At 40.9% G+C, this 15,223-nt stretch overlaps 1 protein-coding gene across 1 annotated transcript in view; it reads right to left on the minus strand.

Annotated features, from left to right (window-relative positions):
- Positions 1-3,769, minus strand: part of LOC308078664 (ATP synthase subunit e, mitochondrial-like) — a 245,969-nt gene extending 242,200 nt beyond the window's left edge. The window contains exon 1 of the mRNA XM_080419931.1: positions 3,764-3,769. The gene's annotated coding sequence lies outside the window, so the exon portion shown is untranslated. The remainder of the gene's footprint in view (positions 1-3,763) is intronic.
- Between the last annotated feature and the right edge of the window lie 11,454 nt (positions 3,770-15,223).

Below are 15,223 nucleotides of genomic sequence, written 5' to 3' on the forward strand. Positions count from 1 at the left end.
AGTAGTATTCTGTCTAGACACGCTGGATATCAGACCAAAGTGAAAATAGTCCCTGCTTCAGAGAGAGATATGATATTGTCCACTGCTTCAGACGTACGATACGTAAGTACGATATATATACGTACACGCGATACGTAGGCCTACGATACATACGATCGATCGATCACATATGAGGTCAAATCACTTTCAAGTTAACCCATTAAGACCTGAGGCCGATTCTATAAATGTCTTCTAACAGTTTTCTGAAAATGTCTTTGTCAACGCTAAGAAGAACAAACCAGAATGGAGAGAGGAGCAGATGGAGGTTATAAAAAAGGACTATTACAAGGATCTGGAAGATGCAGATGAGAAAGTTCAGCTGGCCAATCAAATCTATGATCTGGTTTCTAACAGTTTTCTGTGTTGCTACAGTATATCAGTGGTGCTCAAACTTTTTCATGTCAAGAACCCCCAAAATTACATGTTTTTGGCGGCCGAACCCAATCTCAAAATATTTTGTCTCAGGGAGGGACCCCCCAGAAGCAAAGATTTGAGTTAAAATATTCGCTTTAAAAATATGTATATATTCAGGCCCGGACCGCTGGCGTAGCCCACCTACAGTAGGCTACAATGTAGCCTGACGAGTGTCGATCCCGACGGCCTTTGCTGCGTGTCACTCCCCATCTCTCTCTCCCCATTTCCTGTCAGCCAACTGTCCTATCAATAATAAAGGCATAAAATAAATCATATATATATATATATATGTATATATAAATAAATGTTCAAGATTTTTCAAAAATTGGAACTGGTTGGAATAACGTGTTCCTTCCACGCGCTACGTCCAACCAGGGAAACTCTCCCCTGTCAGGTGACAAGAAGGTCAGTTGGCTCTCATGCATTGAAGGAGGCATGAGCTCGGCCCTGGCCTCCCTAGGCTATCGTGGGATAAAAACCAATGTGCTATATACCGGTATATAGATAAGGTCTTTGTATTGTTAGCTTTGTCCATTTTCATTTCTTATTGTATCAAATATTTTAGATCTATCAATAAATTTAGTTTAGACAATCAAAATCGCAAACCTCATGAAACTGGCTAAAACTTGAATGGCAGAGGTCAGACATTGCATTCTTCCCATTCACTACAAATGATAATCAGTTACACACCGGGAGTAGATGAACCAGTTGATGCTTTTGGTCAACTTGGACAAAGGGGTTGGTGGTAAAACGTGGGGCCTGTGTGTGTGTCATAATTACTGTAAACAAGGCAGATACAATCACTCTGTCCTTCTGTTATGTTATGTTGAAATTCTTTAAATCTGCATTGTGTGATATATTTGATAGTCACAAGGCCTGTCAATAATATTATGCTCTATAAAGGCATAATACATGCCTGTTGCCTATGCTGCAGTTTATGCAGCTTGAACAGCGATACGACTCTGTTGCAACCTGTGTGCACTTCACACCTCCAATATTTTGGGACAGGCTGGCTGCCAGTATCTAGAATGAGTTGCTGAAGCTATAGACTACAAAAACAGAGCAAATTAAAGTACAGAGGAAGAGGGCAAGTTTATTTATTGCCATGTTGATCTGGAGGCATACGCAGTTCTTTGAGCCACTATGAACGCAATAACCACTGTATGAACCGAACCTGATGATTGCAGAGACCATGCATGCTGTCCACAGGCCGCATGAAGCATGAATCAAGTCTTAAGACGTTTGTCTCCCCTCCCCAAGGCCCAAGCTGCTCCCGGATTTGTTGAAACCCCTTCCCACCTCCCTCGCTGCTCACCCCCTCCCATATCCGTGCTCCCCTCTATGGAGAATGACATGGCCCTGTATGGAAGAGTTTGTGGGCGGGGGTGTATTGTTTTGACACAGGATAGTGTGCTGGTAAAGGCCATGTATTGAACAAATCGGGCTTTAACAGTATATTCTGTCCTTAACCACTTAACCCTTATATACTTTGTTGTGCAACAAATAGCGAAAATAGCAGATCTACAAATGGAAATTTCAGAACATTTTGGAATTTCTTTATATTATAAATTACAAATGTACCATCTGAACTTGAAAATTGGAGCATAAAAATAAAACATGTATATTTAATTGTGCCTTTGTAAACAAGAATTGCACAGGGCAGATATGGCAAACAACTTAATACAAAGTCTATTACTGAAAATATACCAAGAAATGACTGACAATGACAGCTACCAACAATCAAAATAAATAATATGCTATGGCCAAAACAGGCCATGCATGGCTGAAAGTTGTTAAAAGGCTGTGGACAACGATGTGGAAATAATCATGGAATATGACATTTCTGTTCATTTCATCCAGCTGTTTTATGCAGATGAATGGAAACGATCCGAACAATTATGCAAAATAATTGCGATTATCTCAAATAATTGCAATCAGGCGATTATGTAATAATTGTGACAGGCCTAGCTGCTTCAGGCATCAGCCAGAGAGACTCTACAGACTACTCCTTTCCTTTCTTTCCAGAGCTCTTGAATGCATTGCTTCTAAGCCACTCTCTCCATCTCTCACAGAATAGCCTGTTGGATCCCAACCAGGCAGGATTCACACCAGCCCACTCCACAGAAACAACGCTTCTCACAGTCAGTCAGTCAATCACTCATCCTTCTTGACCAACAGTATCTGTCTGCAAGATGTGTCACAGTCGACCATCATCAGCTTCTCCTGGACACTAGTCTCACGAGCCAGACTGTTGCCTCCCACTATTTCCAAATGCTTCCGTCATACAGTCATACATACAGAAGCTCTAAAAATGATCAAGCGGTTGTGAAGCCTCCTCCCCGCTTCCGTTTCGTCTTTACAGTCGTGCAAATGTATCTGAATATAAATCAAAATCATCCAAGCATATATAGCTTGCTGCTTAGCAGGAATGGAAATTACATTTTTAAATGTAAAGATATTTTAAGATACATTTTTGTGAATGGAAATGACGAACAGATTTTGTGAGGTGTAGTTCTAGACTCTATATAGCATTCGGAGATTGTGGAATAGTTGTCTGGCTACGCAAGACTACCTGGACTCCCTTTCTGACCTTGGTATCAATGGGACGGCAATCAAGTGGTTCGCCTCCTACCTGACTAGTTGGACCTACCAGGTCATCACAGGAGCGCCATGGAGGGAGAGGGCAGCTGCTTCCATGCGGGCTCCGTAAAATCTGGAAATAACAAAACAATGGAGTTTGCACAAAAACGATTTTCACCCACTTTTTTACACCTGTAAACCTGTGATTTGACAATAAAGCTGATTCTGATTCAGGCTGTTGACTAGGGTTTTTGTCATTTATCTTGCACTTGAATGTCACTCTGGATAAGAGTGTCTGTGAAATGCCAAAATCTATAAATAATGTTTATTTTCTCCCTGGACCTAAATTTGTTTGTGATGGTTGATTGATGATAGAACTTGTCATACGTTGGTAATACCTGTTTTACAAGTTTGTACAAGGGAGCCACGAACACCTGTGATCACGTGCTATAACTTGCTCTCAATCCACACTTGATCACGGCAACAAATGTCTTGTAATTGTTAGAAGTAACTGCTAACATGGATAACACGCATACTCTCTCTCTCTCGCACACAAACACACAAAAGCACGCACGCTCCCAAACCACAACAAGCACTTACCACAGAGCTAATCCCGTGTCTGTATGTGGTGTTTTCTCCTGTGTAGACTCTCCTGTAATGACAGAGCCATTAGACATTAGGCTCGGCATCATATGAAAGCAGGCACTGGAACGCTTCATGGTCTCAACAATCTGTTGCTGCTAATGAGGATGATGGGACTGGGGCTTCCCCCTGTCTGCTTGTTGATGCCTCCACTCATGTCATCCTATAGAAGTGGTGCCTCTGATGTCCTGATTGAAAGTTTGTGTACTCTCAGGGCATCTACTATATTAAGTATATTAACCACTTAAACCATCTAGACAATAGTCAAGCGGACTTGAGTTGCAACTGTACTTGGATTGCTTTTCCCCCCATCTACACCAAATCTCGCCAACATTTTTTGGATTTTCCGGACAAGATTTATTAAGACTTTATTGACAAGATTGTTAACAGTACAAGTAGTACAGTCAAAACTTATGCTAAAAGGATAACACAAAAAGCCCCAGGGGCTTGTTTAAATTGTGATCCATTGTACTCAATTCATCATACAATACTGTACATACATACTGTACATACAATACATATCGGTAAAAGCTTGGTAGCAGCAAAAGGTATATTTACAGGAAAAAGGAGGAGTGGGGGGCAGAGGATGCTACTACCAAGGTGTTCAAAGGTGTTCTACCAAAGACCAATAAAACAACGATTTGAAATAAGACAGAACCAACGACATATTTGAGTGAATTTCAAAGAGCTGCTCTGGTCATATGGTGGCCATGCAAGGCAACTGGCGTATTGTCTCAAGCCTGATTTACAATTTGTGGTATGACGGTGTCACGCGCCAAAAATAGCCGATCTCGTAGATCGGCTATTTCCGGCACATGACAAAATATGTTAAGTATCAGTCTATCAGGCCAGGGTACTATACTAGCCAAGTCACTCATATGGAGACAGCAACACACGTCTCATACAGTACTCACTCTGAGGGCTATTTGTTACACACACACACACTACCCCCTCCCCTCTCTCTGTCTCTCTCTCTCTCTCTCTCTCTCTCTCTCTCTCTCTCTCTCTCAGTGATGGAAATAACTAAGTACATGTACTCAAGTACTGTACTAAAGTACATTTTTGTGGTATTTTGACTGTACTTGCGTATTTCCAATTTTCAATACGTTTACTTGTACTCCATTACATTGCGTTGTTGATACTTTTACTTAAAGAAATCTGAGTACTTCTTCCACCACTCCCCCCCATCGATGAGTGTGTGATGTCCATTGCCAGTCTGTAAAAATGTGTCTGTGTCCGTGGCCAAGTCCCTCATATGGAGGCAACAACACACACAAAGCTCTTTGATGTTTTGGATGCAAGTCTGAAGTAAGGCCACATGTTTCACACAGAAATGATTAATGGCTAATGGAACTGAAACGGAGTAACAAGCGCTGCGCCGCAATGGAGGCCGTGAACTTTTCACACAACAAACAAAACGTGCCACTTCAGATGAGTTTGTTTAGTGGGCTTTGATTGTCGGCCTTGTCTAGGATGTTGATAAGGCAACATGGGAGCTTCTAAAAGAGACCATGGGGGGGGGGGGGGGATTGGCTGAATTGTGAATTATGGTGATCAGGTTTCGAGAAGCAATATGCTCCGCACATTGGAATGAACCACGATGGTTAAGATGTCCGTGTCTCTGTGGGTGCGTGAGAGAGAGTGTACGTGTGACGTGCGTGAGCATGTGCGTGCGTGCGTGCGTGCGTGCGTGCGTGCGTGCGTGCGTGCGTGCGTGCGTGCGTGCGTGCGTGCGTGCGTGCGTGCCATGTTAATTAAAGTAGGCCGTTTCTTGCCTTTGACCTTTGAACTTTTACTATGGTGACACATAGGCTTGAACAACCCCCCGTGTCTAGTTAGCACACTGCTGAACATTTTACGTAACACCTCAAAACAACATCTTTACTCTCTGGCTTTTCATTGATGTTACTCTCAGTCTGTTCCATGGGTGCTCCATTTTGTCGTGTTTTGGGGGCTTTGTGAAGCACTTGTTTTGTGAAGCTGAAGGTTTGAAAGTGAAAAGTGCTATATAAAAAGATATTGTCTGATTTATAGAAACATGCATTAACCACTTTCAACATGGCATTATATATAGGCTACCGTAGGTGAACATTTTCAACAATAAAAGATTCCCAATTTTCCATTAAAAAAAAAAGAAAAGAAAAAAAAACGTATTAGTTACAGTACAATTCAGATGCTGCAATAACCCAGGTATTATGTTTTTGCTTTTGTGATTCAATTCATAATAGTTTTTTGTTGTTGCTGTAACAAGGACTGTAACAAGAACAAATCCTTATGTCAAACATATCTGTTTTTCAGATATGGGTGACATAGAACTAATCCTTTTTTTCCCCTGTATAAATACAGCATTACAGTAAGAGTGGGTGGGGGGTTGGTGAGTGAGTGGTTGTGAAAGTGGAAGAGCTGGCTTGTCTCATGTAGACAGCACTGTTGCTCATTCTGACATATGCTGGTCCTCCCCTGCACACACACACACACACACACACACACACACACACACACACACACACACACACACACACACACACACACACACACACACACACACACACACACACACACACACACACACACACACACACACACACACACACACACACACACACACACACACACAAAGCCTTTCATACCATGAACTCATCACTCTCCTTTAACATTAGCCCACACACCAAAGATACATTATACTTTAACCTCATAGCTCTGACCCCATATACTATTACACATGCCACGCTTAAGTATTCCATCCATTGTGCAAACATGACTGCTCCCAAGTTCTGTTGCTTGTCTGAAAGCCCTAGGAAGTAAAGCTTTACTTTACATGCACTAGAATAATTTCAGAGGTGGAGTTTCCTTTACGAAGAAAACGTATCTCGATAACAACATCATTATCAAAACTAGAAAAGTGTGCAGGTCTCTGCGCAGGTAATCTCTCAAGAACAGATTCTGCTCTGCGTTTGAATCTGTCGATCGGTAGCTGTGTTGACAACCCGTGCGCATTGGTTTCAAGTGGGCGTGCCTTCAGATCAGGAAGCAGGCCGCGCTTTACCCAATCAAATGTAGTGGGCGGGATTCACGTGTCCGTCGATCCTTCCCCACTCGATACAAACCGAAACTAATTTAACAATAGCGTCCGCGGAGCAGACAAAACCACAGAAAGATATTCACATTTTAACACTTTCATCATAGAAACAAGTGGGCTTATAACCAAAACGATCCATGTTCTCTGGGAGAAGTGGTGTTAGTGTTCCGTGTAGAAATATTGTTAGTGGGAATGAAAACATAGTTGCACCACCGGAAGTGATGCGCTGAAGGCAGACCAAAACCCCGGTTTACTTGCGCACGGGTGCTACGTCGACTTCCTCCCAGAGCCAACTGAGATAGTCAAAAACAGCAGAGGGCGCTGTTTTTCCTTTTCATTTGGCGCTGGGTTCCCAGATTGCTACGCAGGTGATGAAAATGTTGGAATTCAGTCATAGCCAATCGGAATGGAATATGAAAAATATGGCGATACATTGTGGTCACATGACTCCAGAGATCATGTGTACCGATTTTGTGGACAAATCATAGTAGTAGCAAAAAATGGGTTCTAAAGAAGAATTCGCAAAATCTAGTGTGGCACAATGGACCTGTCCCTATACGGGGAGTTTTGAAAATTGGGGTGGCAGTTATGTAGCCCTATATTGGATCACTCCAATATGATATATCCCTCTGCGACGGGCGCGAGGCATCCAAGGTAGAATACCAGATTAATACCAAACTACCAAACAAATTCGAATTTGGCATAGCGGGAGGTTTTAGAATCCACTATGCGCTTTCCCGAACGTGTATGGGTAAGAGCAATTTTAAGGAAAGCGCAACAACACGCCCACGGGCACACCTCCAGGCACAAATAACAGAGTCGGCATAATGACTAGCGGGTATAGCGACCATAAGATACCGTTTAGGGACAATGCCAGCTCCCTTGTGGATAATTCACGGGTAGCGGGTAGTGCGAACGGGTAAAATACGGCCCTATAGTCTCCAGCCTTCGGCCGTCCTGGTGGAGACAATAAGAAAAATTAGTGCTTCTTCATGCAGTCAATGCAACTCATACTGAACTGAGTCATTTGTACAGCACATCCTGAACTGAAGTACTGTAACAAACTATCTATCCATTTAACAAGCACATAATTACTTTGACAGATTACATTTGGTCGAGGGACAAACAATGAGTCAATGGGATGAAAACTATTATGGGGATCCTGGGGATTTGGAGATCTCCATTTCTCATATTAAATCAGGTTTAATGACAGTGCCGTCCTCCAGTGCATTGCAGGTTTGGAACGTCATTATATCGAGATTCATGTCTGATTATTTCTAATCCCAACTTTGACATTGACCCGTGCAATGGGCTGAGATGAGGCATCTGTTGACTCAACAGGAGTGGACAGTAGCCATAGCCAATGTTCCTCTTCTTGGACAATGTTACCAATCTCAAACCATTACCCTTCAGCATAATGCAACACCATCAAATTAGTGTTATTACGTGTTTGATTTAAGAAAATCCTTTGATATTTTGGATATTATTAACACATTTTGAACATTCATATAATTCAGCCATTCACATATGCAGTGTGTGAAGCTTACAATGATTTCCTGATTTTAGAGATGCACTTTTTTTTGTCATAAAGAAAGGCCATTAAATAAAGAACTGAAAATTCTTTAACCCAGAAGTATTCCAAATGTCACTTTTGAACACAAAATTACTTTTTAGAGTCTATGCAGGGTTTCCTTTCAACTTTGACACATTAATCCTGTTAAATGTTTCTGTTGTTCAGTTGGCATTTCAAAACATTTTGTATGCTTTGTGTTCTTTTATATACTGTATTATTATATTTCATTACATACTACTGCAAATGGTAATATAGATGTAACATACCTAAGCATGCATGTTCCACCTTATAAAGTCATGGAAATTACAGGTTAAGGACACAAAACTGTATGTTGAATAACGTCGGACTCGCAAACATAAGGACAGAGTTAGGTAAAAGTGCCTTATGCAATGCGAATGCTCCACTATCATCTTGGAATAATCTGCAAAAGGTTAAGAAACGTGGCAATTTTATATGAACTGATGATGTTACAGTAAACCTTTGACCTTGTTTCCACGTTGTACGTTGCTTGGAGACTCCAACCAACTGTATGATGTACAACTGTACAATATACAGTTGTACTGTATATTCAGTAAGCATGCAAAGACCAAGCCAAACCAAGACAACCTTACAGTTTGGGTAAAATTAACAAAAATGGTATGCATGATACCACCCCTTCAAAATGTGTTACAATATTCACAATAGGGCCATGTAATGTACTATTAAAACAAAAAAAAGTTAGTATTGAATCACTAGTTTGGTTTCAACAGATGTTTTGACAAGTTACACAATCAGTCCAGAGTGGCTGTGCTGACAGCCTTCCCATTCCTTAACCGTTTGGTTTGCATCTGCAACGTTTTGATAGCCCTGGGCACAACCCATTAAAATACTACAATGGCTAATGTCAGGCCAGCCCGTCCCTCCAACAGCAGAGGAGTGTCCTGGGCCAGGTCCATGGCTGCACTCAGAAGGGGAACACAAACAAGGGGAACACAGCACAGCAGAGGGCCTGGTCAGGGAGTCGGGCAGGGATTCTTTCAAACCACATTGTCTGCCTGCCTCCGTTCCAACACTCCTTCTCTACGTCTCTCTCTCACTTACACACATATGTGCGCACGCACGGCGCACATGTGCAGCAAGCACACCTACACACGTACAGTACACATGCATGCCTGCAAGCATGCACACATATTTTCACTGTTCTAGACAGTGAGAGAAATCATCTAGTCTAACACTTTTGTGTCAAACAACATTATTTCAAACCCTACTGGCTGGATTGCCGTGGAATTTGCTGTGCCCCTTCATCATCCCCAGAGGATGCATGGCCCCAACTTATTTTGGTGAAGCCATGCCTTTCATTTTGCGACACCATTTGGTAAATTTTTCCACTTGCACAAAACATATCTCAAAATTGGGTGGGTGGATTGCCATGAAACTTGCTGAGTGAGTGCATCCATATCCCCCAGCGCCAGCGTATTAATTCTAACCATGTGTGACCCCATGACCTTTCCTCTAGCGCCACCCTCAAGTAAAAATGCAAACTTTGTACACAACATAAATATTTTCTCATAATCTAATAGGATAGGATTGAACCATACAGATTGTGGTAACTTTTTAGCCTTTTATATTTTTCCCTTTTCTTTTCTTTTTTTTAACTTCAAAGCTTTTACTGTTAATTAAAACCCCAGCTCTTAATAGTATTATTTACTGATCAGCTCGCGTTGTCTATAGGCTTCCGAGCGTTCTGGCTCAACTGTAAAAACATACCTTTTCACTTTAATGCAATGGTGTGCACCTACAAGCTTCTCAGGACTTTGCTGGCACCTCCGGTTCCGACACTCCTCTCTTGACACGTAGTGAAGCTGTAGATCTATTTTTGAAAATGTTTGGGGGGTAAAGGATATTATAGTCACTGCACGATATTGTCACAAAAATGTTCACCCATTTTCGCCAAATGTTTTATTATTACCCATTAATCAGGAACCGAGTTGTTTTGCAAGAGAGACACATGGAGACTTGAGTATTTCTTTAAAACAATGTTTCTTTTATCTTTCCTATATTTTTTTACAAAACAATAATTCTGGGCCCAAAACAAATGAGGTCAACTAAAAAAAACTAGACAGAACCGAACTGAACCACACAACTTAAATGATGAGGAGAACATATGGGTGATCAGTCCACTTGTAACACAAGTGGACGAAGACTAACATTTAAACAAACTACAAATAACTACAATATAAACCAATACAACACTAACTAATATCAACTAATTAAATTAAAATACAACTGAAATAAAATAAAAGATATTTCTTGAAAATCAAACTAATAAACCCCTAACCCTCCCCATGGTGCAGTCCAATTTCCCCATCAGCATGATCTGAAGCAGCTGGTCTCTCTTTCCTTGACCAGCCAATCAACTCCAGCAGCACTCCTCAGAACTGAACTCGGAGAACACTAAATGCAACTTAGACTAGAAAAAGTGCTCCTCAGAGCACAGGTCTCCTCCAGATCAGGTAGGTTATTGTGGGCCAGCAATGTTTGGAATTCGCCAATCAGGATGGAATATGAAAAATCGGACGGAACCGTCTTGATCACGTGACTATAGAGATAATGTGTGCCGATTTGCATGAAATTTGGAAAAAATATGAAGGCTTATATAAAAAAAAAAGTTTTACATAAGTTGGCCTCCTGGTGGCGCTATAAAACGGAGATGTGAAAAATGACTAAAGGAGGGTGTATTTTCTCTAAGCAAAAATCGATGTGCAATTCACAAAGGGGTGTGTAAATCCCAGAAATGTGTGGATCACAGTTGTTCCTCATTTTTGCCTGTAGGTCAGAGTCGCGTTCATGTGGGAGATCATTTGCATTGCTCCACGCCCCATTAAGACCATAAGAGGCAAGAGGCTCCAAAAGGGACAGATCTACAAGCTTATAACGCGGCACGACGCAACGCATGTAAATCAGTGGAAGCGAGTCACTCACGCGACTAAACGTTTATAAAGTAAATAGCCAACTCATGTGTAATGAAATGATAATAACACGTTTGTTTGGTTTTTTATGTCTTCTCTGACTATTTTGAGTTTCTACCTGGAGGCTGAAACCTTGAGGGTCAAATGTGCCAATAGAAAAAACAGCCCTTTAGTTCTGATTGACATAGTAAAAATATACCCTCCCCCTCATTATCATAACACAACAGGTGTGGGCATGAGGAGGAGGGACTAGGACAGGTGGGTGGTGCTAAGGTGGTGGAGGAGGTGCTAAGGTGAGAACCAGGTATACTTAATAAACTGGAGGCGTGTCCACATAAAAACATAATTTTAACCATTTCTGTACACTGAAAAAAATCTTCCTCCATAATACCTGATGATTATGTTTTAGGGGGGGAAAAAATTACTGAAAATCACGGCACCCCGTCTTTAACTTCACGACCAAAGACTAATAAAACTTGGAATGGACATTATATAAGCCCTTTCTACTGAACAATCGCTCACTCGCCTTTAGCCGAGTGAAAAGATGAATGATGCTGGAATATCAGATAATTTTGATTTTTGATCAGAGCTTTATTGATTACTGAGGGGATTCTGTCCTTTGAACGAACCCTCCACTACAAATTGGAAATGGAGTAATGGACACAGCTTTCATCAACTGTATCCTCATCAAGGTAAGACTGCTTCATGTGATGTGTGGCCAAATCAATATTATAAATTAATAGCGCGATAGTTGGCAACTTGGCATGAAAGTCTAATTGCAAAAACGACAAACATGCCGAGGGAACTAAATAATTTGGCTCTAAATGCGTCAACTGAAAAGAAATACAAATGGTTGAATTAGCATCACGTCTATAATATGCATCCAAGCAATAGATCGCTGACATATTTTTTCTTTCTTTTTTATATGTGTTGACAAATGTTGGGCACATAAATGTTTTATTTGAGGTTTGGCACTGTTGTAATTGATTTTTCATGAAGAATAAAGCCATTCTAATGAAGAATAAAGCCATGTAAGTCAGCCTCCAAGCAGACTTGAGAAGGAGCGGACCTCCCACAAAATTCACAGACAGTTAAAGATTAGTGAATCAGACTACTAACGTGGGAAGTTACGGCCTTTACGTTCGTAATATATGAGCGTACACAGCTTAGTGGATCGGGCCCATAGCCTTTTACAGAACCATGTAAGAACCATCATTTTCTAGGACGGTGCAGCTGTGGCAATCGGCAAAATCACCTTAAATCAAAATGCTTTGTGTTAAGTGGTTGAAGGTTAAATTAGGGTAAAACTTGATATGTCAAAATGTCCCCTTTAGTTCATTTTCACATGAACGTTTAAGTCTATTCTCATGCCAATGGCTGTAGTAAATATTTTTTAAAAGAGGAGTTAAGAAGTAAAGGCTGGTGGGAATATGCAATAGTGATACCAGGCGAGATGAGATAATGCTAATGTTACACTTGCTAAGGGGTTCGGGAAGAGGATTTTAAGAAGGGGGAGACAGGATGAAGGGTATACAACAGGGATGGATGTCATGATGACAAATCTCCTAGGAGATAAAGCAGCAGTTTGGCTATCTAGAGAAACAGAAAGAGAGAAAGAGTAAGAGAGAAAGCGGTAAAACACAGTAAGATGTTTTAAAGCTGTGAAAGAGTGAGAGAGAAAGCGGTTAAACACACTAAGATGTTTTTAAGCTGTGAGCGTACGTCGACCATTAACTCTTATTTTCCCATAAAACAGATATGTTGTTTGTGTGATTTCAGCTTTCAACAACATCCAAGTCCTATGAGCTCAACAAAGGCTTTCAACAACATTCAGTTTGCTCGGAGAAAAAAAATCCACACATTTTGTTGGGCTAACAACACGGTCCACATGCCGTTGGCTCCCACGTGGATCGCAGACTTATGTGGCAAGTTTATGACATCAGTCATCTATGACGTATTACTATCTATGATGTATGACTCTACATTTGGGCAAGGTTTCCACGCCATCCAAGCCCCATTGACTTCCATTATAAAAAATGCATGGAGGTTGTAGTGCTCTCATGCAGTGTAGGGAACCGTCACTAAACACTAAGGTAAACAGCAGCCAATGAAGACAGTCGAAGTAAGATTTGACCATTTACTGTTGCTCTTCCTCATTAACATGATGGTGAAAACTGTAAAATAATAAAACAATACAAACATTCAGTGTCTGTGTTCTTAATTGACAGCATTGCAAACATTCCACAGTAAAAAGAAACCAGGCCAGTAGCTAAATCACATACACACTTCAAAGTAATCCGCAAGATGACATACACCTGTGCACTACACACTCCAGACATGGTTAGATAATTATATTATATATATTATATAACAAAAAAATCCCAAATTCCTAATAAACATTCACAAAACATCACAAAAAGGGTCACAGAAAGTTACAATAACTGAAATCAGCAACACAACTTACGTCTAAAATGCTTCCAAGTGGGTTAGATGGGTTTTAAGGCTCACAGCTCTGAACATCAGGTCTGTTTTTTCTGTGCATTGCTGCATCAAATGGTGCTGACAGGAAGTGACTCTCAATATATACAAAGAGTTTTCAAAATAAAATGCACTGATACACACCTTCACAATAAAATAGTTGCAACCTTTTCTACTGTAAACAGGAATAATTTTGGCAAATTACTTCAAGTGAAAAATATAAAGAAAAAATTAACACAGAGGTACTTCCTTGGCCTACTGGCAGCATGCACAATTGATAGTATATTGTTTTTAGACTGATGCTACTGTAGGCTACAGTAGGTTCTTGGTTTACTCATGGTCCTAGTTTACTGAGGCACTACACTACACTGTCTCTCTGCATTTGATGTATGTGTTTACCTTGCTTATTGTAAGTCGCTCTGGTTGATGCCTAAATTGAAAATTGTGCAAGACATTTTGCGCTGATTGGTCCAGCAGTTTGCGAGATTAGCCCCAGACACATACACATAGACAGACACACAGACAACCCCTCGCGTGGACAGCTTGTCTCCTACAGAGTCACGCTGTAGCTGTAACTTAACTCTCTAAAGTTAAGAAATAACAATGACACATCAACATCAGAACATCTTTTTATGGAGTGGTACTGGAGAAATCTAGCCCACTGTTTCTCAACGTCGGATCTGTGGACCACCAGGGGACCAATGAAAACGTACAGGTCCAACTCTGAGAGTGTACAAATGACATGATAAATGCTGAGGGCCCTATTTTGTGTGTCTTAAGTACCAGGTCTTATGACTTAACTTGGCCGTGGCCAATGCTGTTTGGCCACTCAAAATACAGAAACAGTATTGGCTACGCCTCCAGGTCTTAAGTTAAGTCATAAGTACTTTAAAAAAATCACACCCTGTGTGAAGTGGGCGGTGTCTTCCTAGCTAACCACAATACTGAATGGAGTCAACCAATATATATGCTTTGATCTGAAAGAGCCACTTAGTGTCAGCATGTGTCTTGCTAGCTAATCACAATACTGAATGGAGTCGATCAATCATGTACAAAAGATAAATACATTTATCTTTTGTAAAACACACTTTATGATGGACAAAACCATAACTTAAAAAAAACAATAATTTGGTTTTTTTTAAGTTATGGTTGCTTATATAGGGCTATGCACATGTGTCATGTGACACTGGCCAATCACATAGGGCTATGCACATGTGTCATGTGACACTGGCCAATCACAGTCCTGAATAGATTGTGATTGGCCAATCACAGCGCAGGATAATTCTACAAACTTTTAGGGCCGGTTTCACTGCCCAAGATATTTGTACATTTTTCCAAATCTCACTTATAGGGGCGGTTTCACCGCCCAAAAAAGCTAGGTACAGTACTACCTGTTACTTAAGAAACAAAGTAGGGCCCTGAGGATTTTACATTGTAGATCGGGGTCCCAGAGATTTAGAAAATCATCTC

Source organism: Gymnoscopelus braueri (assembly GCF_963280865.1).
Source record: "Gymnoscopelus braueri genome assembly, chromosome: 22".
Taxonomy (NCBI): Eukaryota; Metazoa; Chordata; class Actinopteri; order Myctophiformes; family Myctophidae; genus Gymnoscopelus; species Gymnoscopelus braueri.